Genomic DNA, 22,859 nt, shown 5'->3' with positions numbered 1-22,859 from the left:
CTTGTCATTTACTCTTGATAGACTTTCATAATGGACTAGTGGCACATCCGCTTATCCAATAATTTTTCAAAAAGAGCTGGCAATGGGGTTCCCTGCCCCAATTAATCAAACTTCATTAATAATTCTCTTCACATGTTTTGCTCTGATTCATCAGTAAGCAACTTAATTTTGCAAATAGACACTCCTCCATGGTATGAGATTGATGGAAGGCACCCGAGGATTCGGTTAGCCATGGCTTGTGTAAGCAAAGGTTGGGGGGAGTGTCACTCATAATAAAACTAAAATACATGTGTAAACAAAAGAGAAGAGGGATGATCTACCTTGCTGGTAGAAATAACGTCCTTCATGGGAGCCGCTCTTGAAAGTCTGGTTGGCGAGTTAGTTAGAGTGCCCACTACCATTCGTTGACAACAACAAACACCTCTCAAAACTTTACTTTTATGCTCTCTATATGATTTCAAAACTTAAAAAGCTCTAGCACATGGTTTAATCCCTGCTTCCCTCTGCGAAGGGCCTTTCTTTTACTTTATGTTGAGTCAGTTTACCTACTTCCTTCCATCTTAGAAGCAAACACTTGTGTCAGCTGTGCATTGATTCTTACATACTTGCATATTTGCATTCATCATATTACTTTGCATTGACAACTATCCATGAGATATACATGTTACAAGTTGAAAGCAACCGCTGAAACTTAATCTTCCTTTGTGTTGCTTCAATGCCTTTACTCTGAAATTATTGCTTTATGAGTTAACTCTTATGCAAGACTTATTGATGCTTGTCTTGAAAGTACTATTCATGAAAAGTCTTTGCTATATGATTCAATTGTTTACTCATTGTCTTTATCATTGCTTTGAATCGCTTCGTTCATCTCATATGCTTTACAATAGTATGATCAAGATTATGTTGGAAGCATGTCACTTCAGAAATTATCTTTGTTATCATTTACCTACTCGGGGACGAGCAGGAACTAAGCTTGGGGATGCTGATACGTCTCCAACGTATCGATAATTTCTTATGTTCCATGCTTGTTTTATGACAATACCTACATGTTTTGTTCACACTTTATGATGATTTTATGCGTTTTCTGGAACTAACCTATTGACGAGATGCCGAAGTGCCAGTTCCTGTTTTCTGCTGTTTTTGGTTTCAGAAATCCTAGTAAGGAAATATTCTCGGAATTAGACGAAATCAACGCCCAGCATCTTAGAATCCCACGAAGCTTCCAGAACACCCGAGAGCCACCAGAGGAGGGCCCTGTGGGCCCCAGACGACAGCCCGGCGCGGCTAGAGGGGGGCCGCGCCCCCCTATTGTGTCACCGCCTCGTCAGCCTTCCGACTCCGCCTCTTCGCCTATTTAAAGGTCCCTGACCTAAATCTCCGAGACGAAAAAGCCACGGTACGAAAAACCTTCCAGAGCCGCCGCCATCGCGAAGCCAAGATCTGGGGGACAGGAGTCTCTGTTCCGGCACGCCGCCGGGATGGGGAAGTGCCCCTGGAAGGCTCCTCCATCGACACCACCGCCATCTTCATCACCGCTGCTGTCTCCCATGAGGAGGGAGTAGTTCTCTATCGAGGCTAAGGGCTGTACCAGTAGCTATGTGGTTAATCTCTCTCCTATGTACTTCAATACAATGATCTCATGAGTTGCCTTACATGATTGAGATTCATATGAGTTTTGTATCACTATTCATCTATGTTACTCTAGTGATGTTATTAAAGTACTCTATTCCTCCTCCACGGTGTAATGGTGACAGTGTGTGCATCGTGTAGTACTTGGCGTAGGTTATGATTGTAATCTCTTGTAGATTATGAAGTTAATTATTGCTATGATAGTATTGATGTGATCTATGCCTCCTTCATAGTGTGATGGTGACAGTGTGCATGCTATGTTAGTACTTGGTGTAATTGCAATGATCTATCATGCACTCTAAGGTTATTTAAATATGAACATCGAATATTGTGGAGCTTGTTAACTCCGGCATTGAGGTGCTCTTGTAGCCCTACGCAATTAGTGGTGTTCATCATCCAACAAGAGAGTGTAGAGTATAGCATTTATCTATTTATTTTATTACGTGATCAAAGTTGAGAGTGTCCACTAGTGAAAGTATAATCCCTAGGCCTTGTTTCCCAATACTGCAATCATCGCTTGTTTACTGTTTTACTGCATCTGTACTGCCTGCAATATTACCACCATCAACCACACGCCAGTTGTAGCATCAAGTATTTTCTGGCGCCGTTACTACTGCTCATATTTATTCATACCACCTGTATTTCACTATCTCTTCGCCGAACTAGTGCACCTATTAGGTGTGTTGGGGACACAAGAGACTTCTTGCTTTGTGGTTGCAGGGTTGCATGAGAGGGATATCTTTGACCTCTTCCTCCCTGAGTTCGATAAACCTTGGGTGATCCACTTAAGGGAAAACTTGCTGCTGTTCTACAAACCTCTGCTCTTGGAGGCCCAACACTGTCTACAGGAAAAGAGCCGTGCGTAGACATCAAGCTATTTTCTCGCGCCGTTGCCGGGGAACGAAGGAAAGCTACACCATTTCCTCCCTCGTCAACCACGCGCCAGTCCTGGACAGCATCAAGGATCACATGTGTTCACGGAGTGTTAATGCTTTGCTCCGGTACTCTATTAAAAGGAGTACCTTAATATCCAGTAGATTCCCTAGAGGCGCGGCTGCCACCGGCTGGTAGGACAAAAGATGTTGTGCAAGTTTCTCATTGCGAGCACGTACGACTATATACGGAACACATGCCTATGGATTGCTTTGTACTTGGACACCGTTTTATTATTATCTGCAAATGCCCTGCTTCGATTGTTACATGAGTTTCTCTCATCCATGCAACGCCCGTCATCCATCCATGTGCCTACAGTATTTTAATCCTGCTGTTTACTATAATCACTACTGCTGTCTTTGTTACTCTGCTGCTGTTATTTCACTACTGCTACTGCTATAAACTGTTACTACTGATAAACTCTTGCGAGCAAGTCTGTTTCCAGGTGCAGCTGAATTGACAACTCCGCTGTTAAGGCTTTCAAGTATTCTTTGTCTCCCCTTGTGTCGAATCAATAAATTGGGTTTTACTTCCCGCGAAGACTGTTGCGATCCCCTATACTTGTGGGTCATCAAATTACCTGGAATGCCACCAGATAGGGATATAGAATTTACTATCGACCTAATTCCAGGAACAGCCCCGATTGCTAAAGCACCATACAAGATGGGACCTAAAGAGTTGAAAGAGCTCAAGGAGCAATTGGATGACTTAGAACAGAAAGGTTTCATACAGGAGGGTATTTCACCATGGGGATCACCTGTGATCTTTGTGGATAAACGAGATGGAGGCAGAAGGATGTGTGGAGACTACAGGAATTTGAACAATGTTACTATCAAAAACAAGTACCCACTTCCTAGAATACAAGATCTATTTGATCAAGTTAGAGGCGCGGGAGTCTTTTCCAAAATTGATCTAAGGTCCGGTTATCATCAGATAAAGATCAAGAAGGAAGACGTACCGAAAACCGCCTTTGTCTCAAGGTATGGACATCATAAATACCTTGTAGTGCCTTTTGGATTAACCAATGCCCCAGCAATCTTCATGAATCTTATGAATAAGATCTTCATGCCATATCTAGACAAGTTTGTCATCGTATTCATCGATGATATCTTGATATATTCTAAAGATAAAACTGAACATGCTGAACATCTGAGGTTAGTACTGCAACTAAGAGAACATCAACTATATGCCAAGTTCAGCAAGTGTGAATTTTGGCTAGATCAAGTGGAATTTCTTGGTCATGTTATTAGAAAAGATGGAATAGCTGTTAACCCGAGCAAGGTAGCAGCAGTTTTAGATTGGGAAGCACCCAAGACTGTCAAGGAAATCCGAGGATTCCTAGGAATGGCAGGATACTATCGGAGATTCATTGAAGGATTCTCCAAGATAGCAGGACCAATGACGAAGCTGTGAAGAAAGAACACACCCTTTGTGTGGACTGAGGAGTGTGAGAAAAGTTTTCAAACTCTGAAAGAGAAACTCACCACAGCACCGGTGTTAGCAGTTCCGGAAGTTGGCAAGGATTACACAGTGTACTGTGACGCATCCAAACATGGATTGGGTTGCGTACTCATGCAAGATCGGAAAGTAATATCTTATCGATCGAGGCAACTCAGACCTCATGAAGTGAACTATCCAACACATGACTTAGAACTAGCAGCAGTCGTATTTGCACTTAAAACTTGGAGACACTTTCTCTATGGAGCCAAGTGTGAGCTCTATACGGATCATAAGAGTCTCAAGTACTTCTTCACTCAGAAGGAACTCAATATGAGGCAGAAAAGATGGCTCGAATTAATCAAGGATTATGATTTGAACTTCAATTATACTCCAGGAAAGGCTAATGTTGTAGCAGATGCCTTGAGTAGGAAGAGCACTGGAGGAGTGGAACAAGAGTTATCACCGGAGTTGAAGAAGGAAATAAGCCAAGCCCAAATACAACTTTGGGAGAAAGAGGCTCATGAAGGGCTATCGGCTTTACAAGTAGCCGATGAGCTAAATGTTAACTTAAAGAATGAGATAATGATGGGTCGATTGGACGATCCATTCATCGTAGAGGAGATGAGAAGGATTGATGAAGGAAGACCATCAGAATTTCACCGAGGAGAATCTGGATCACTATGGTTTTAGAAGAGGATTTGCGTTCCGGATATTGCTGAGATCAAGGAGGTAATACTCCGGGAAGCCCATCAAACACCATACTCCATACATCCGGGAAGTACAAAGATGTACATGGATCTTAAGGAGTTATTGTGGTGGAATAACATGAAGAGAGAGATAGCACAATACGTGGCGGAATGCCATACCTGCCAAAGAGTGAAGGCTGAACATCAAAGTCCGGCAGGAAAGTTACAACCTTTACCAATCCCAGAATGGAAATGGGAGGAGATAGGAATGGATTTCATCACCGGACTACCCATGACCAATAAAAAGAAGGACATGATATGGGTAATTGTGGACCGGTTGACGAAAAGCGCACACTTCTTAGCGGTAAATCAGCAGGATAAAGGAGAGAAACTCATCGATCTTTATATCAAAGAGATTGTGAGTAAACATGGAGTGCCCAAGAAGATCGTGTCAGATCAAGGATCCGTGTTCACATCAGCATTTTGGAAGCAATTACATGAAGCTTAGGATCCAAATTGGACTATAGTACCGCCTATCATCCTCAGACAGGTGGACAAACGGAGAGAACTAACCAGATCCTAGAGGATATGCTTAGGGCTTGTGTCCTAGACTTCGGAGGATCATGGGAGGAGCACTTTCCACTAGCAGAGTTTTCATACAATAATAGCTATCAAATCAGCATCAAGATGGCACCGTTCGAAGCTCTGTACGGAAGGAAGTGTAGATCACCCATATGCTGGTATGAAGCTGGAGCAAGCAAAGAGTTCAATCCTGATTATGTCAAGGAAAAACAACAAATCATTGACATTATAAGAGACATGCTAAAAATAGCCCAAAGTCGACAGAAGAGTTATGCCGATCAGAAGAGAAGGACATGGGAGCCACAAGTTGGAGACATGGTATATCTTAAGGTAAGTCCGATGAAAGGTCTCCAGAGATTTGGATTAAAAGGGAAGTTAAGCCCTAGATACATCGGACCTTTCAAGATACTGAGCCAAAACCGAGGATTAGCCTTTGAATTGGAACTACCAGGAAGGTTAGCACAAGTTCACAATGTGTTCCATGTGTCGCAACTCAAGAAATGCTTAAAGACCCCAGATGAGCCAGTATCACATGATGAGCTCGAGTTACAACCAGATTTGACATACATCGAGAAGCCAGCAAAGATTCTTGAGGAGAACTAGAAACAACTCAGGAATCGAGCTATTAAGTACTGCAAGATACAATGGAAACATCACCCAGAGAGGGAAGCCACCTGGAAAAAAGAGGAAGACCTGAGGAAAACATACCCCGAACTCTTCAGGTATTACAACCACAACTTCGGGACGAAGTTTTCTTTAAGGGGGAAAGGCTGTAATGTCCCAGGTTTAGAGACGATCGAGGGGTAGATTTAGAAAGGGATGTGCATTGCATCGTAAATTCTGGGGAAATTTCGCGCTTTTAAAACAAAACTGCATCGAAGGGGGACAAGTTTCTCTCTCGACACCTTACAGGGTTAGGGTTTCGAGAGTGCGACAAACTTGTTCTTATTCAACTAAGTTAGGGTTTTGAGAAGAGAGAAGAGTTATTGCATCACAAACTTAAGTTGCATGATTGAATTCAAATTTAAGTTGCATGATTGAATTCAAACCTAAGTTGAATTTGAATTTCAAATTCAAACATTAAATAAATACCTCATAATTCAATTCTGAGGAAATTCATTAAGTGAATTATAAATAATACACAATATAAACAATACAAATAATAAGTAAAGCTCATTAGAGAAAACCTTGAGCTTTATTGATTAACACAAAATATACATTGTCTTTACAATATTCACAATTGAAATAAATGAATATTACAAAACATTACAAGAATTGACAAAATAGAAAAAGAAAAGAAAAGTACAATGTATTGATCTATCCTAAAACTACAAGCTAATCTTCATTTAAGCTTGAGCTTGATGATCTTCATCTTCATTTGATCATCATCTTGAACCCTGCACACAAACACAACAAAGCAAATGTTATGCCAAGTGGCAAAGCCACTTGGCAGGTTAGAAAAGAAATGGTGATTTGAGCAGATATGATCAACTCTGCCGAGCTGATCTACTCAACCCAAGTCCCAAGCCAGACTACATACACACACAGCCAAACAGCTCACCAGGCAGTGTGCATGCCCAACAGCACACACAGGCCAGTGAGTCACCACAATCTTGCCAGGCCAAGCTGTCGACCAGGAGAGCAAAGAAGGGGAGGTATAAAAGCCTCCACAGTAAACCCTAGTCTCATCCATTGACAAGCAAGCTTGGTAAGTCACCAGATAGCAAGAACACAAGAACAGGAAGAACAGCACTGCTGTTCAACCTGTCCAAAAACACCACAGAACCAACTCAAGCATCACAGGCTTGCAATGAGGAGCAGGGCAAGCATAAGATCAACATAGAAGCAATCCTCTACAACAACAAAATCATCTAGGAGCTGGAGTGAGGTATAAACCAAATAAACCTGAGCAAAACACTGATTTGCTCATATATAAGCATACACTTGCATCACAGAAGCAAAGTGGGTATGAAACCCTGGATATATCATCATTTGGTTGCAAGACCAATTGGTGCTAGTAAATCAAACAAAGGCTAGAAGGAAAAATTAACCAAGGGAACACTGGTTGTGTCAACACAGTGACACAACCAGAGAAATCCAACATGGATTCAATCCAGATAGCCATTCCAAGACACCAAGCACCTAATTGCCTAGCTACACCATCAGAATGGTAGAAATATAATCTTCTACCAATTTTTGTCAACATCAAAAAGCCTCTGGCAATCATACATGATCAGCCAGAGAGCGATTGCCCATGCACAGCAAGTCACAGAGAGGGGAGCAACCATGACAGCATCACAAGTGCTGCCAGGTTCACCTCAACCCTAAGCCAGCACAAGAACCCACACATCACTATCCATTTGGATTCAGTAGAGGGCTAGGGTACCAACCAGAGGTTGTCATCCAGCTAGCCCTAGCTAATTTAATTGATATGATCATCACTGTGTCACAGTTCACATTATTCATCCATTTACCTAGGCAAAGCAAACAGATAAATGGAACAGGCAAACAACTGTTGCACAGAGCCTTGCAGATGATCCAAAGGATCATTGCAAGCATCCACTGATGCTTATGCAAGCATCAGCACACACAGGCTAAGCCCGTATGAAGCACAAACAGCACAGGATGAGCACTAGTGAGTCACAAAGAGAAGCACACACTTACTCACAAGAAAGAATTGATCAATTGATCATCAGAGCACCACTAGCTCTTGCTACAGATTGCCACAGCCAAGTATAGCAACAGAAATTAACCAGCCACTGAATGAACCCAACCATCTCATAACTGAATTCACAGATAATCACATAAATTAATTATTGTTGTATCCAGTAGCACATCAAATGCTTGATGAACCACTGGATCAAAATACACAAGCAAAGCATATATAAATTCATCACTGAATAACACTGATAAGCCACAGTAATGCTCAATTGAGCATAATCATGAATTGAGCACCAGAATTAGCACACAATTGCTCTGGCACTTGCAAAATTGCAAGAACTACACACTGTAATCAAGCCAGGGCAAAATACATGAATACACTTGAGTATCTGGCAAGCTTATTAACAAGAATAGAGGCACGGAGATAGAATTAGACAAGAAATGCAAGCATAGCAAGTACTTAGACTAGAAATTCTTGCACAGAAGCATGGCAGGGCTGCACATAGCAGTAGCACACGCATGGCACCGCAGCATAGCACAGCAGCTCAAGAGCAAGCAAGCATGGCACAGCAGCAGAGCACAGCAGCTCATGAGCGGGCAAGCTAGGCGCCATAGTAGAGCATCGGCATGGCGAGCATCTCTACACAGAGATACAAGCCATGGCCAGAGCTAGAGGAGGAAGAAGAATAGGCACAGGAGGGAGAAGGAAGGGAGGCGCACATACCCGGGGTCGAGCAGACGGACGCAGTCATGGCGGCCACGGCGGCACACGCCGGAGCGCGGCGGCGCCAGGCCAAGCCCATCCATGGCAGCACCGCGGCACCACCCACACCACCGCGGCAAGGCCCACGGCGGCGCAATCACGCCTGGAGCCCAGGAAGCAGCGGGATCGCCACGATCCCGTAACCCTAGCCGCCGCGAAGGAGGTCGAGGACCAGCGGGAGCAGCACCTGCTCCAGATCGACGCGGATGAGGTTGACCGCCATCGTGGGGCGCGTCGATTGCGCACCATGGCGGAGGCCAAGTCCGGCGGAGCTCGCCGGAATCGAGCGGCGACGGCGGAGGCGACGCGGATCGCCAGAGAGGGGATTAGGGTTAGGGTTTCACACGCGCGCGCGAGAGAGAGAAGTGAGGCTGGTCGAGCCGGACCAGGTGGGTCGGTCGACCTAACCCCAATGGGTTACACCGACAGGTGGGCCCAGGGGCAAAACTGCCATTTCACAATTCTTTTAAAATGCAAAAACTTTGAAAATACACAATAAATGTTTAATTGCTCTAAAAAAATAATTAAAAATATGAAAACCACTCAGTATAAAAAACTCTATCATAATAAAATATGAAATAGAATTTTTTAAGTTAAACAAGAATAAGTTCAAATTTGGTGATTTAAATAATCATTTAAATCACACATTTTATTTTCAATAATGAAAATAAGTCCATAAATTCTTTTGGACTCTAAAAACACCTTGACAACATTTCAAGGTTGTATTTTACCCTAAATAGAGTATCCCCAAGTTATTCTTAGTAGTAACCTCTCACATGAAATAATAACGACATCGGAAGGGGGAACAAACCCTAAAACTGGAATCATGCATCAATGCTTCTTTAACCATTGCCCTTATCGGACAATGATGCTATTTTTCAGCAACAGAAGACAAGGGTCAGTCCACACCATCCAACTGCAACACTTTGCAGTGTTCAGGCAAGTTCATCAATTGCTCATGCCATTCGAGTATTTTTATCAAATTACTTGCAAAGTACTATGTTTATCACTATTGCATAAAAACCAAAACCACTATTTTCATAACTATGAATATGACTATGTGGTGGGCAATGGAACCATGGATTGTGTTGATATGGTGGAGGTTCCAATGCAAGGGTTTATATCCATCTAGGATTAATCAACAAATGTCGTCCAGTGATTCTTGTGCCGTAATAACCGTGTTAACCATAAGATGTGGAGTGGGACGGAATAGTCAATCGTATTTCCACCTCTTGTACATCAACGGATGCGCTTACCGTAGCGGTTGTATCTTGCGGAGCAATTGGTGGGTGGGGAGCCCCTTCTAATTCCCCACGGTATAGTTGTTGCTTACCATAGCGGTTGCTGCTTGCGGAACAATTGGTGGGTGGGGATCCCCTTCTAATTCCCCACGGTAATGTGGTCTATGATGGGTTGCAGCTGCCGGCGAAGGAGTTTGGTTCGATCCCAGACTGTCGTCGTGGTCGGGGTCCATCCTTAAGTGGTGTAAGTGGACCGACGAGGACCCAGGGTCGGGGTTTGGAACAAAGGGTGGGTGTGTGAGGTAGCGGAGGAATATGATTGGCTATGACCTTATACCGGGCCTCACACCGAAGGAAGTGTGGACGGGAAAGCTGCCCGGTTGGCACGAAGGTTAAGACCTCTTATGGGTAAATCAACACACCTCTGCAGAGTGTAAAGAACCGTGACCTGTCACTCCCTGTTCCGGGATATGGAACTGCGAACGCGGCCGGAAAGGAGCTCCAAGAAGTTCTAGTAAACCGGTGAAGGCTGACGGACATAGTTCTTTGAAATAAAAGCAACCTCTTGAAGAAATGTTTATCAAAACTTGCATTGGTATTAGACTTTCTAGTCTAATATCGTAGCTAGTGCATTAAACACCTTGCTGGCGTGTAGTTGACGTGGGAGTTAGAGATCTTTGTGGTGTAACTTCTCTTCAGATCCCCGGCAACGGCGCCAGAAATTTAGCTTGACACGCGTACAGCATGCGACCGTTGGGAACCCCAAGTGAAGGTGTGATGCGTACAGCAGTAAGTTTCCCTCAGTAAGAAACCAAGGTTTATCGAACCAGTAGGAGTCAAGAAGCACGTTGAAGGTTGATGGCGGCGAAGTGTAGTGCGGCGCAACACCAGGGATTCCGGCGCCAACGTGGAACCTGCACAACACAACCAAATTACTTTGCCCCAACGTGATAGTGAGGTTGTCAATCTCACCGGCTTGCTGTAACAAAGGATTAGATGTATAGTGTGGATGATGATTGTTTGCAGAAAACAGTAGAACAAGTATTGCAGTAGTTTGTATTAGATTAAAAGAATGGACCGGGTTTCACAGTTCACTAGAGGTGTCTCTCCCATAAGATAAATAGTATGTTGGGTGAACAAATTACAGTTGGGCAATTGACAAATAAAGAGGGAATGACCATGCACATACATGTTATGATGAGTATAGTGAGATTTAATTGGGCATTACGACAAAGTACATAGACCGCTATCCAGCATGCATCTATGCCTAAAAAGTCCACCTTCAGGTTATCATCCGAACCCCTTCCAGTATTAAGTTGCAAACAACAGACAATTGCATTAAGTATGGTGCGTAATATAATCAACAACTACATCCTTATACATAGCATCGATGTTTTATCCCTAGTGGCAACAGCACATCCACAACCTTAGAACTTTCTGTCACTGTCCCAGATTTAATGGAGGCATGAACCCACTATCGAGCATAAATACTCCCTCTTGGAGTTACAAGCAAAAACTTGGCCAGAGCCTCTACTAGTAACGGAGAGCATGCAAAATCATAAACAACACATAGATAATAGATTGATAATCAACATAGCATAGTATTCCATATTCATCGGATCCCAACAAACACAACATGTAGCATTACAGATAGATGATCTTGATCATGTTAGGCAGCTCACAAGATCCAACAATGAAGCACAATTAGGAGAAGACGACCATCTAGCTACTGCTATGGACCCATAGTCCAGGGGTGAACTACTCACTCATCACTCCGGAGGCGACCATGGCGGTGAAGAGTCCTCCGGTAGATGATTCCCCTCTCCGGCAGGGTGCCGGAGGCGATCTCCTGAATCCCCCGAGATGGGATTGGCGGCGGCGCCTCTGGAAGGTTTTCCGTATCGTGGCTCTCGGTACTGGAGTTATTATCGATGAAGGCGAAGTAGGCGGAGGAGATAGGTTTAGGGGCAACGCGAGGGGCCCACACACTAGGCCGGCGCGGCCAGGGCTTGGGCCGCGCCGCCCTAGCATCTGGCCGCCTCGTCGCCCCACTTCGTTTCCTCCCCGGACTTCTGGAAGCTTCGTGGAAAAATAAGATCCTGGGCGTTGATTTCGTCCAATTCCGAGAATATTTCCTTACTAGGATTTCTGAAACCAAAAATAGCAGAAAACAACAACTGGCTCTTCGTCATCTCGTTAATAGGTTAATGCCGGAAAATGCATAAATATGACATAAAGTATGCATAAAACATGTAGGTATCATCAATAAAGTGGCATGGAACATAAGAAATTATCGATACGTTGGAGACGTATCAGCATCCCCAAGCTTAGTTCATGCTCGTCCCGAGTAGGTAAACGATAACAAAGATAATTTCTGGAGTGACATGCCATCATAATCTTGATCAATACTATTGTAAGCACATGTAATGAATGCAGCGATCAAAGCAATGGTAAATTACATGAGTAAACAACTGAATCATATAGCAAATACTTTTCATGAATAGTACTTTCAAGACAAGCATCAATAAGTCTTGCATAAGAGTTAACTCATAAAGCAATAAATTCAAAGTAAAGGTATTGAAGCAACACAAAGGAAGATTAAGTTTCAGCGGTTGCTTTCAACTTGTAACATGTGTATCTCATGGATATTGTCAATGTAAAGTAATATAACAAGTGCAATATGCAAGTATGTAGGAATCAATGCACAGTTCACACAAGTGGTTGCTTCTTGAGGTGGAGAGAGATAGGTGAACTGACTCAACATAAAAGTAAAAGAAAGGCCCTTCGCAGAGGGAAGCATTGATTGCTATATTTGTGCTAGAGCTTTGGTTTTGAAAACAAGAAACAATTTTGTCAACGGTAGTAATAAAGCATATGCATCATGTAAATTATATCCTACAAGTTGCAAGCCTCATGCATAGTATACTAATAGTGCCCGCACCTTGTCCTAATTAGCTCGGATTACCTGGATTATCATCGCAATACATCCATACCGGGACAACATAGACAACAGATAATAGACTCCTCTTTAATGCATAAGCATTTAGCAACAATTAATGTTCTCATATGAAATTGAGGATATTTGTCCAAAACATAAACTTCCACCATGATTCATGGCTTTAGTTAGCGGCCCAATGTTCTTCTCTAACAGTATGCATGCTCTAACCATTCAACTAGCGGTAAATCTCCCTTACTTCAGACAAGACGGACCTGCATAGCAACTCACATGATATTCAACAAAGAGTAGTTGATGGCGTCCCCAGGAACATGGTTATCGCACAACAAGCAACTTATAAGAGATAAAGTGCATAAGTACATATTCAATACCACAATAGTTTTTAGGCTATTTGTCCCATGAGCTATATATTGTAAAGATGAAGAATAAAATTTTTAAAGGTAGCACTCAAGCAATTTACTTTGGAATGGCGGAGAAATACCATGTAGTAGGTAGGTATGGTGGACACAAATGGCATAGTGGTTGGCTCAAGGATTTTGGATGCATGAGAAGTATTCCCTCTCGATACAAGGCTTAGGCTAGTAAGGTTATTTGAAACAAACACAATTATGAACCGGTGCAGCAAAACTCACATAAAAGACATATTGTAAACATTATAAGACTCTACACCGTCTTCCTTGTTGTTCGACCCTTACTAGAAATTATCTAGACCTTAGAGAGACCAATTATGCAAACCAAATTTTAGCAAGCTCTATGTATTTCTTCATTAATAGGTGCAAAGTATATGATGAAAGAGCTTAAACATGAGCACAACAATTGCCAAGTATCACATTGTCCAAGACATTTTACCAATTACTACATGTAGCATTTCCCGTTTCCAACCATACAACAATTTAACGAAGAAGATTCAACCTTCGCCATGAATACTATGAGTAAAGCCTAAGGACATATTTGTCCATATGCAACAGCGGAGCGTGTCTCTCTCCCACACAATGAATGCTAGGATCCACTTTATTCAAACAAAACAAAAAAAACAAACAGACGCTCCAAGCAAAGTGCATAAGATGTGATGGAATAAAAATATAGTTTCACCAGAGGAACCTGATAATGTTGTCGATGAAGAAGGGGATGCCTTGGGCATCCCCAAGCTTAGACGCTTGAGTCTTCTTGGAATATGCAGGGGTGAACCACCGGGGCATCTCCAAGCTTAGAGCTTTCACTCTCCTTGATCATATTGTATCATCTCCCTCTCTTGATCCTTGAAAACTTCCTTCACACCAAACTCAAAAAAACTCATTAGAGGGTTAGTGCATAATCAAAATTCACATGTTCAGAGGTGACATAATCATTCTTAACACTTCTGGACATTGCACAAAGCTACTGAAAGTTAATGGAATAGAAAAATCCATCAAACATAGCAAAACAGGCAATGCGAAATAAAAGGCAGAATCTATCAAAACAGAACAGTTCGTAAAGATGAATTTCTAAGAGGCACCAGAATTTCTCAAATGAAAATGCTCAAATTGAATGAAAGTTGCGTACATATCTGAGGATCACTCACGTAAATTGGCATAATTTTCTGAGTTACCTACAGAGAATTAGGCCCAAATTCGTGACAGCAAATAAATCTGTTTCTGCGCAGAATCCAAATCTAGTATGAACCTTACTATCAAAGACTTTACTTGGCACAACAATGCAACAAAACTAAGATAAGGAGAGGTTGCTACAGTAGTAACAACTTCCAAGACTCAAATATAAAATAAAAGTGCAGTAGTAAAATAAACACATGGGTTATCTCCCAAGAAGTGCTTTCTTTATAGCCATTAAGATGGGCTCAGTAATTTTAATGATGCACTCCCAAGAAATAAGAGTTGAAGCAAAAGAGAGCATCAAAAATCAAATTCAAAGAACATTTAAGTCTAACACACTTCCTATGAAAAGGAATCTTGTAAATAAACAAGTTCATGAAGCATAATGCAACAAGCATAGAAAGACTAGACAAGCGCAACTTCAAGATTTTCAGCAAACAGAGAGGTGTTTTAGTAACATGAAAATTTCTACAACCATAATTTCCTCTCTCATAATAATATTCAGTAGCATCATGAGCAAACTGAACAATATAACTATCAAATGAAACATTATTATCATGAGTCTCATGCATAAAATTATAACTCTCCACATAAGCATAATCAATTTTATTAGTTGTAGTGGGAGCAAATTCAACAAAGTAGCTATCATTATTATTCTCATCAAGTGTAGGAGGCATAGTATAATCATAATAAAATTACTCTCCATAGTAGGTGGCACCAAAATACCACTATCATTATAATCATCATAAATAGGAGGCAAAGTATCATCAAAGAAAATTTTCTCCTCAATGCTTGGGGGGCTAAAAATATCATGCTCATCAAAACCAGCTTCCCCAAGCTTAGATTCTTCCATAGCTTTAGAAATAATAGTGTTCATACTAATAACATTGCTACTAGCATGCAAATAAGGTTCAATAGGTTTTTTAATTTTCGCATCAAACAATCCATGTCTTAACTCAGGAAATAGCTTCAAAAGCTCACTGTTACTTTCCATTATGCTTAACTAGTGAAATAAAAACATGCATGATATTAAGTAAAGTAAAACAAGTAACTAATTTTTTGTGTTTTTGATATAATGCAGCAAACAAAGTACTAAATAAAATAAAGCAAGACAAAAACAAAGTAAAGAGATTGGAGGGGGAGACTCCCCTTGCAGCGTGTCTTGATCTCCCCGGCAACGGCGCCAGAAATTTACTTGCTGGCGTGTAGTTGACGTGGGAGTTAGAGATCTTTGTGGTGTAACTTCTCTTCAGATCCCCGGCAACGGCGCCAGAAATTTAGCTTGACACGCGTACAACACGCGACCGTTGGGAACCCCAAGTGGAAGGTGTGATGCGTACAGCAGTAAGTTTCCCTCAGTAAGAAACCAAGGTTTATCGAACCAGTAGGAGTCAAGAAGCACGTTGAAGGTTGATGGTGGCGAAGTGTAGTGCGGCGCAACACCAGGGATTCCGGTGCCAACGTGGAACCTGCACAACACAACCAAATTACTTTGCCCCAACGTGACAGTGAGGTTGTCAATCTCACCGGCTTGCTGTAACAAAGGATTAGATGTATAGTGTGGATGATGATTGTTTGCAGAAAACAGTAGAACAAGTATTGTAGTAGATTGTATTCGATTAAAAGAATGGACCGGGGTCCACAGTTCACTAGAGGTGTCTCTCCCATAAGATAAATAGTTTGTTGGGTGAACAAATTATAGTTGGGCAATTGACAAATAAAGAGGGCATGACCATGCACATACATGTTATGATGAGTATAGTGAGATTTAATTGGGCATTACGACAAAGTACATAGACCGCTATCCAGCATGCATCTATGCCTAAAAAGTCCACCTTCAGGTTATCATCCGAACCCCTTCCAGTATTAAGTTGCAAACAACAGACAATTGCATTAAGTATGGTGCGTAATGTAATCAACAACTACATCCTTAGACATAGCATCGATGTTTTATCCCTAGTGGCAAAAGCATATCCACAACCTTAGAACTTTCTGTCACTGTCCCAGATTTAATGGAGGCATGAACCCACTATCGAGCATAAATACTCCCTCTTGGAGTTACAAGCAGAAACTTGGCCAGAGCCTCTACTAGTAACGGAGAGCATGCAAGATCATAAACAACACATAGATAATAGATTGATAATCAACATAGCATAGTATTCCATATTCATCGGATCCCAACAAACACAATATGTAGCATTACAGATAGATGATCTTGATCATGTTAGGCAGCTCACAAGATCCAACAATGAAGCACAATTAGGAGAAGATGACCATCTAGCTACTGCTATGGACCCATAGTCCAGGGGTGAACTACTCACTCATCACTCTGGAGGCGACCATGGCGGTGAAGAGTCCTCCGGGAGATGATTCCCCTCTCCGGCAGGGTGCGAGAGGCGATCTCCTGAATCCCGCGAGATGGGATTGGCGGCGGCGGCGTCTCTGGAAGGTTTTCCGTATCGTGGCTCTCGGTACTGGAGTTATTATCGACGAAGGCTTAAGTAGGCGGAGGAGATAGGTTTAGGGGCGACGCGAGGGGCCCACACACTAGGCCGGCGCGGCCAGGGCTTGGGTTGCGCCGCCCTAGCGTCTGGCCGCCTCGTCGCCCCACTTCATTTCCTCCCCGGACTTCTGGAAGCTTCATGGAAAAATAAGATCCTGGGCGTTGATTTCGTCCAATTCCGAGAATATTTCCTTACTAGGATTTCTGAAACCAAAAACAGCAGAAAACAGCAACTGGCTCTTCGGCATCTCGTTAATAGGTTGGTGCCGGAAAATGCATAAATATGACATAAAGTATGCATAAAACATGTAGGTATCATCAATAAAGTGGCATGGAACATAAGGAATTATCGATACGTTGGAGACGTATCACACCTCTTTTCTATAATGAACTTGTTGAGTACGCTCGTACTCATACCACTCTTAAATCCCCTGCTTAGATTGTCTGAACCATCTGGAGGAGGACAACGACAACCCTGAAGGAGCCGAGATTATCGGCTATGAAGAACCAGACCGCTCTGGAGGTGTTGAAGGCGTAGACTACCTTATAGTCTACGAAACCGGGGAGGGTTCCGGAGGAGATCAAGTTTAGACTAACCAAGTAGTAGTAGCATCCGAGCAGTACGAACTCTTAGTACTTAACTGCTCGAGGGAATAAATGTACCACCTAGTAAAACTTCTATATTGTAAGTTAAGATGGGTTCACCTCGAACCCAGGAGTATCCCTCTTAGGACCCAAGAGGAGCTCCGAGATGATATGTAGATTATGCTTGTAATAATAAATGAATGTGTTATGGACCTGCTATGTTCTGTTGTACTACTCTGAGGGATGTAATATTTGCGGAATGGTACTTCGTGAATGTTATATCAACGACTGGCATACTACAACATGCAGTGGTATGCAGGGTCACCATAGCACGTCAGGGTCTATGCCGAGGGCAATGCCGTCGGCATAGACCTGACCATATGGTCGCAGCAGGGGTCTATGCCGACGGCATTACCCTCGGCGTAGACCTGCACCATTTTTTTTATTTCCAGCAGTTCACTTTCAACCGTTCCAGCAGTTCACTTTACACAGTACAGCAGTTCATATATCCAAATTCATCGAAATTCATCGAAATTCATCCAAATTCACCATAATTCACATAAATAGCATGAAATCCACATAGTAGCATACATGGTGCACATAATAGCATATAAGAGGAGAGTGCCATGTCATCCAAATACATAGTAGTAGGTAGCACATGATGGCAAGCAAGAAGCCCGGTGCCGACTAGCGGAGGAAGGACCCGGGTGGGGTGTGTCCGCCCACATCGTTGGCGAAACGAGCAGCCCGGGGTTGCGCTCCGGTAGAGGCTGCAGAAGAACCACCTGGAGAAGGACCGGAACTACGCCCAGGAGAAGTCGACGGAGAGGCACCGGGAGTAGTCCCAGGAGTAGTCGACGGAGAGGCACCGGGAGTAGTCCCAGGAGACCGACCACCTTCATGAACCGGTGTGACTCGCGCCCACCCTGCGAGGCCTGGTTCCCAGAGCATCCCGTTCCCTACATGTTCCCTACATGTTAGCAACTTGCGATGCAAAGGGAAGTGGTAACTAAGGGTTTGGCAAAGAACTTACCTCCGGTGTGGATCCGTAGTAAGTCGCAGCGAAAGCTGCCCTCGATGGCATGATAGGCATGTCCCCCGCCACGGTAACTGTTGAGGGTATACTTCATGGGTGTACCATCGACAGTGCCTAGATCCGGCAAGCCCGGGTGGCCCACAGACGGTGATGTGGCATGTGGCCCATCGGGCGGCCCAGTTGCTGTTGATCCTGACGGATGAAGTCCGGCCCAGGAGAAGGGAGCCGGATCCGACCGACCTTGAGGAGGAACCCGGATCCATGAAGGCCCATTAAGGAACCCGGATCCGGTACGACATAGATGGGAAGGCGGATCCTTGACGTACACGGCAAGACATTGTACCGTAGTTAGGCAACCTGTATCCTGCTAGGACTCTCCATGTAAACCCTAGATCCGTGCGCCTTTATAAGCTGGATCCCGGGAACCCTAGAGGCACAACCACAACTCATTGTAACATCGCGAAAGCACCCAGATAATTCTAGACAAGCAGCAGTAGGCCCTGTCATCGTGCAGGTGTTCCAAAGCTGGGTAAATCGCGTACCACCGTCCCGTGTGCACTCCGCCCTATGGCCCCTACTTCTTCTCCCCCTCGTGAGGATCCCTCCTCCGAGGTACCATCGATTAGGCAACGACAGTTGGCGCCCACCGTGGGGCCTACGGCGTCTGGAGGCCGGAACCAGGAGGGTTCCGCCATGGGAAGCTACGACGACACCATCGCTGTGGGGCGCGTCCTTTACGCCGGAAATCTGTCGTTCGTCCCTCCGGATGAGTGCTGGATTCCGGCTAAGACAAACCCCGTCAAGCTCTCCATCGTCCCAGTTGGCGGCATACACATCTTCATCGGGGAAACTGTCGATTCCGATGGAAACCCACTGGTAAGTAACGCAGACGCGACCGCCGCTGAGCTGGACGCAGTCGTGAAGATCCGATCTGAGATGCAGCAGCTTCCCAAAGAAGATTCCGCCTTGGATCTGGAAATTTCAAAACCCACCCAATCCACCCCTGAGTAAGAAATAACGGTGGAAGACCAATGCAGATCCGCCTGGGTCTCCCAGGTGTTAGAAAAGCAGAGGTCCCACTTCGTACACTTCTTGGCCCATACCACCGGGACCGCCCCTCAAGAAGTCGGAGCTGGTCCCGAGCAGGTCGAGGCACTGGAAAACAACGCTGTTCCGGGTCAGGTCGAGCCTGTTGGAGAAAGCGGAACTCCGGCCGAAGAGTCGATTTTGGGCAACCTAAGCCCAATTTCCGGGGATACCCCCTCCATGGATACTGAAGAGTTCAACCGCAAGCTAGGGGAATACGGTTTCGGTGATCAGCCTGAAGTTGAATCCGCCCAGCCTAAGAAGGTACTTGCGACCTTGGCGGCGCTGGGACAACCTGAATCAGAAGATGCAAACACCCAATCCGACCCCAAGCCATCTCGACAAGGATCTCCAATGTCGCGGGAACGACCGCGTAAGGAGCCCTCCTCCGAGGACCTCCTGTCACCGGAGGAGATGGTTGCACAAGCAGGCATGGATGCAATTTATCACTCGGATATTCTTAACAAACCCAACACTCCCGAAGACGTAGAAGCGCTAGAAGCCAAGAGACTGGAGATGCTGGCCACAACCAAGAAGTTCGCCGATACCACAGCTGCAATGCTTGATGAAAGGAAGCACAAGATCATCGAGCAGGAGGTAGACTTCATCCAGCACGAGCAGGAGGTAGACGAAGGATTGGCAAAGGTCAAGGAACTCCGGAAGCATTGGGAGGACAAGATCGTCGAAGCTCATCAGGAGGTCGAAAGAGTCCGGCGAGAGTTGATAGCTCCCTTTAAGATCATCTTCGCAACTCTGACTGAGCAGCAGCCATACGTCACTCCAAAGGACAATATGAAGAAGGCTGCGGAGATCTTGAAGAAAAAGGACGAGGAGATCGACATCGACTACGTCCGTATGCTCGTCGCTTCAGCAATGCGGCAGCAAAGCAAGGCAGACACTTCGCGCAAATTGGAATCTAACCCGGAGCATTGCATCTCCACTGCGCAGAAGGACGCCTACGACAATCGCCATCGAGATGACGAATCGCGAACCGGATCCTCGGAACGCAGAAGGAAAGCCAAAGAACACCCAAATCCAATCCCGGTACCATCAAAGACGCCTCCGTCAGATCCAAGAAAGGGAAAGGATGCAATGTACTCTGGAAGGGACAAGTATCGCAACCCCTCTCCTCCGCCTAACGGATACCCGCGTCCCCCTCGCCGCCATAGTCCAGCCGGAAACACCAGGCCCCATGGGCATGGCGGAATCATCATCCGCGACAACGTGCTGCCCTCAAGAAACAGGAACAGGGAGCGCACGCCGGAACCCCACCGGAGCCAAAACAACGATCGTGAGCCCGGGCCTAGGAGGAGTCGGAACGAAGACCGCGACCTGGAGCCCCATCGAAGCCGGAATGGCCATGAAAGCCAGCGGCAAGGTGAAGGCAGCCACAGAAGCCGGAGCCAGCATCGGGAGGGGCGAGGAGAATCCGACGGCGGAAGCAAAAAGTTGGATCGGCCCCCTCGCAGGTCTCCCTCACCACCACCTAGCGGTGGCGGCGGAGGTGGAGGCGGAGGCGGCGGACGGAGATCTCGCTCTCGCTCACAATCTCCTCGCCACGGCTCGCGTGACGCGCGGGAACACCTCAACGAATACAAAACTGACTACATCGGTCCGAAGTGCTTCGGCAGGATGATCCGAGAGGAACCAAAGCCAAGGATGAACCTCAAGCTACCCGGAAACCTGAAACATTATGATGGCACCGAAAGGTCGGATACCTAGATAGAGGATTACTACAATGCAGTAACCTTCGCCGGAGGAAGCCCTAATATCGCCTGCCGCATGCTTCAGCTGTACCTTGTAGGTCAAGCCCGGATCTGGCTCAGCGACCTCGAGAAGAACTCCATATTTTGCTGGTTTGACCTGAAGACTTCCTTCGAGAAACACTTCAGGGGCACCTACAAAAGACCTGCCACAGCAAGCGACTTACAAGCATGTATTCAGAAGAAGGGAGAATCCTCAAGACACTTCCTCACACGATGGTTGTCATGCAGGAAGGAGTGCGAAAATGTGGACCACACCACCGCCATGTACGCCTTTATTGGTGGACTGCAGAGAGGAGGGTTGCTGAGACATAAGCTTACTTGTTTGGCTAACGCAAATAAACTGACTTTGGATGACATGATCTCCATTGCCAGTGATCATACTGCCACCGATGATGACGCACGTGGAGATCTCGCAGCCACAACAATCCCTCTACACCAACAAAAGAAGAACCGTGATAACGGTAACAGCAACGTCCACAAGCGGAAGAACCCCCCTGATGACCAGAAGAGTGGCGGATCCGAGATGGTCGCCATGGCATTCCAACGCGGAGGTCCAGGAGGCGGAAGAGGACGCGGACGTGGAGGCGGAGCCGGCAGGGGCCAGCAGCATGGCACTGAGGTCACAGCTGCCGGATCCCGCGCCCCGCAAACCTACGAGGAGTATAGAGACATGCCCTGCCTGGCCCACCTGGATCCGGTAACGGGGAAGTCCACCCACACCAACCGCAACTGCAAGTGGGTCAACGATTTGAAAAACGACCCGGAAGCAGGATACAAGAGAGCCCGGAAGCACCGCCCACGCGGCAAAGGAGGCAAGGGCAAGAGCAAGGACAAAGAGGAGGACAGTTCCGAGGCGATGGACGAGGATGATAACTCACCGGATCCCAAGGCAGGGTCCGCAGGTAAATCCAATCCATTCGATAAAAAGAGTGTGGGCGCGTACCGCACCTTCCTCGGAACCCCAACAGTCCGCGCTACCAAGTCAGCTATCCGGATCCTGAACGCCATGGTTCCGGCTGTGCCGCAGTATGTCAGGTGGTCGAAAGTCCCGTGCACATTTGACAGGGAGGATTGTGGTGACCCTGCATACCACTGCATGTTGTAGTATGCCAGTCGTTGATATAACATTCACGAAGTACCATTCCGCAAATATTACATCCCTCAGAGTAGTACAACAGAACATAGCAGGGTCCATAACTCATTCATTGATTATTACAATTATCATACACATGTCATCTTGGAGCTCCTCTTGGGTCCGGAGAGGAATACTCCTAGGTTCGAGGCGAACCCAACTTAATTTACAATATAAGAGTCGCATTAAACTAAACATTTATTTCCTCGAGCAGCTAAATACTAAGAGTTCGGGCTGCTCGGTTACTACTACTATCGGATATCTCTAGGCT

Source organism: Lolium perenne, chromosome 4 (assembly GCF_019359855.2).
Source record: "Lolium perenne isolate Kyuss_39 chromosome 4, Kyuss_2.0, whole genome shotgun sequence".
In the NCBI taxonomy this organism is placed as follows: Eukaryota; Viridiplantae; Streptophyta; class Magnoliopsida; order Poales; family Poaceae; genus Lolium; species Lolium perenne.
This window is presented reverse-complemented; position numbering follows the sequence as displayed.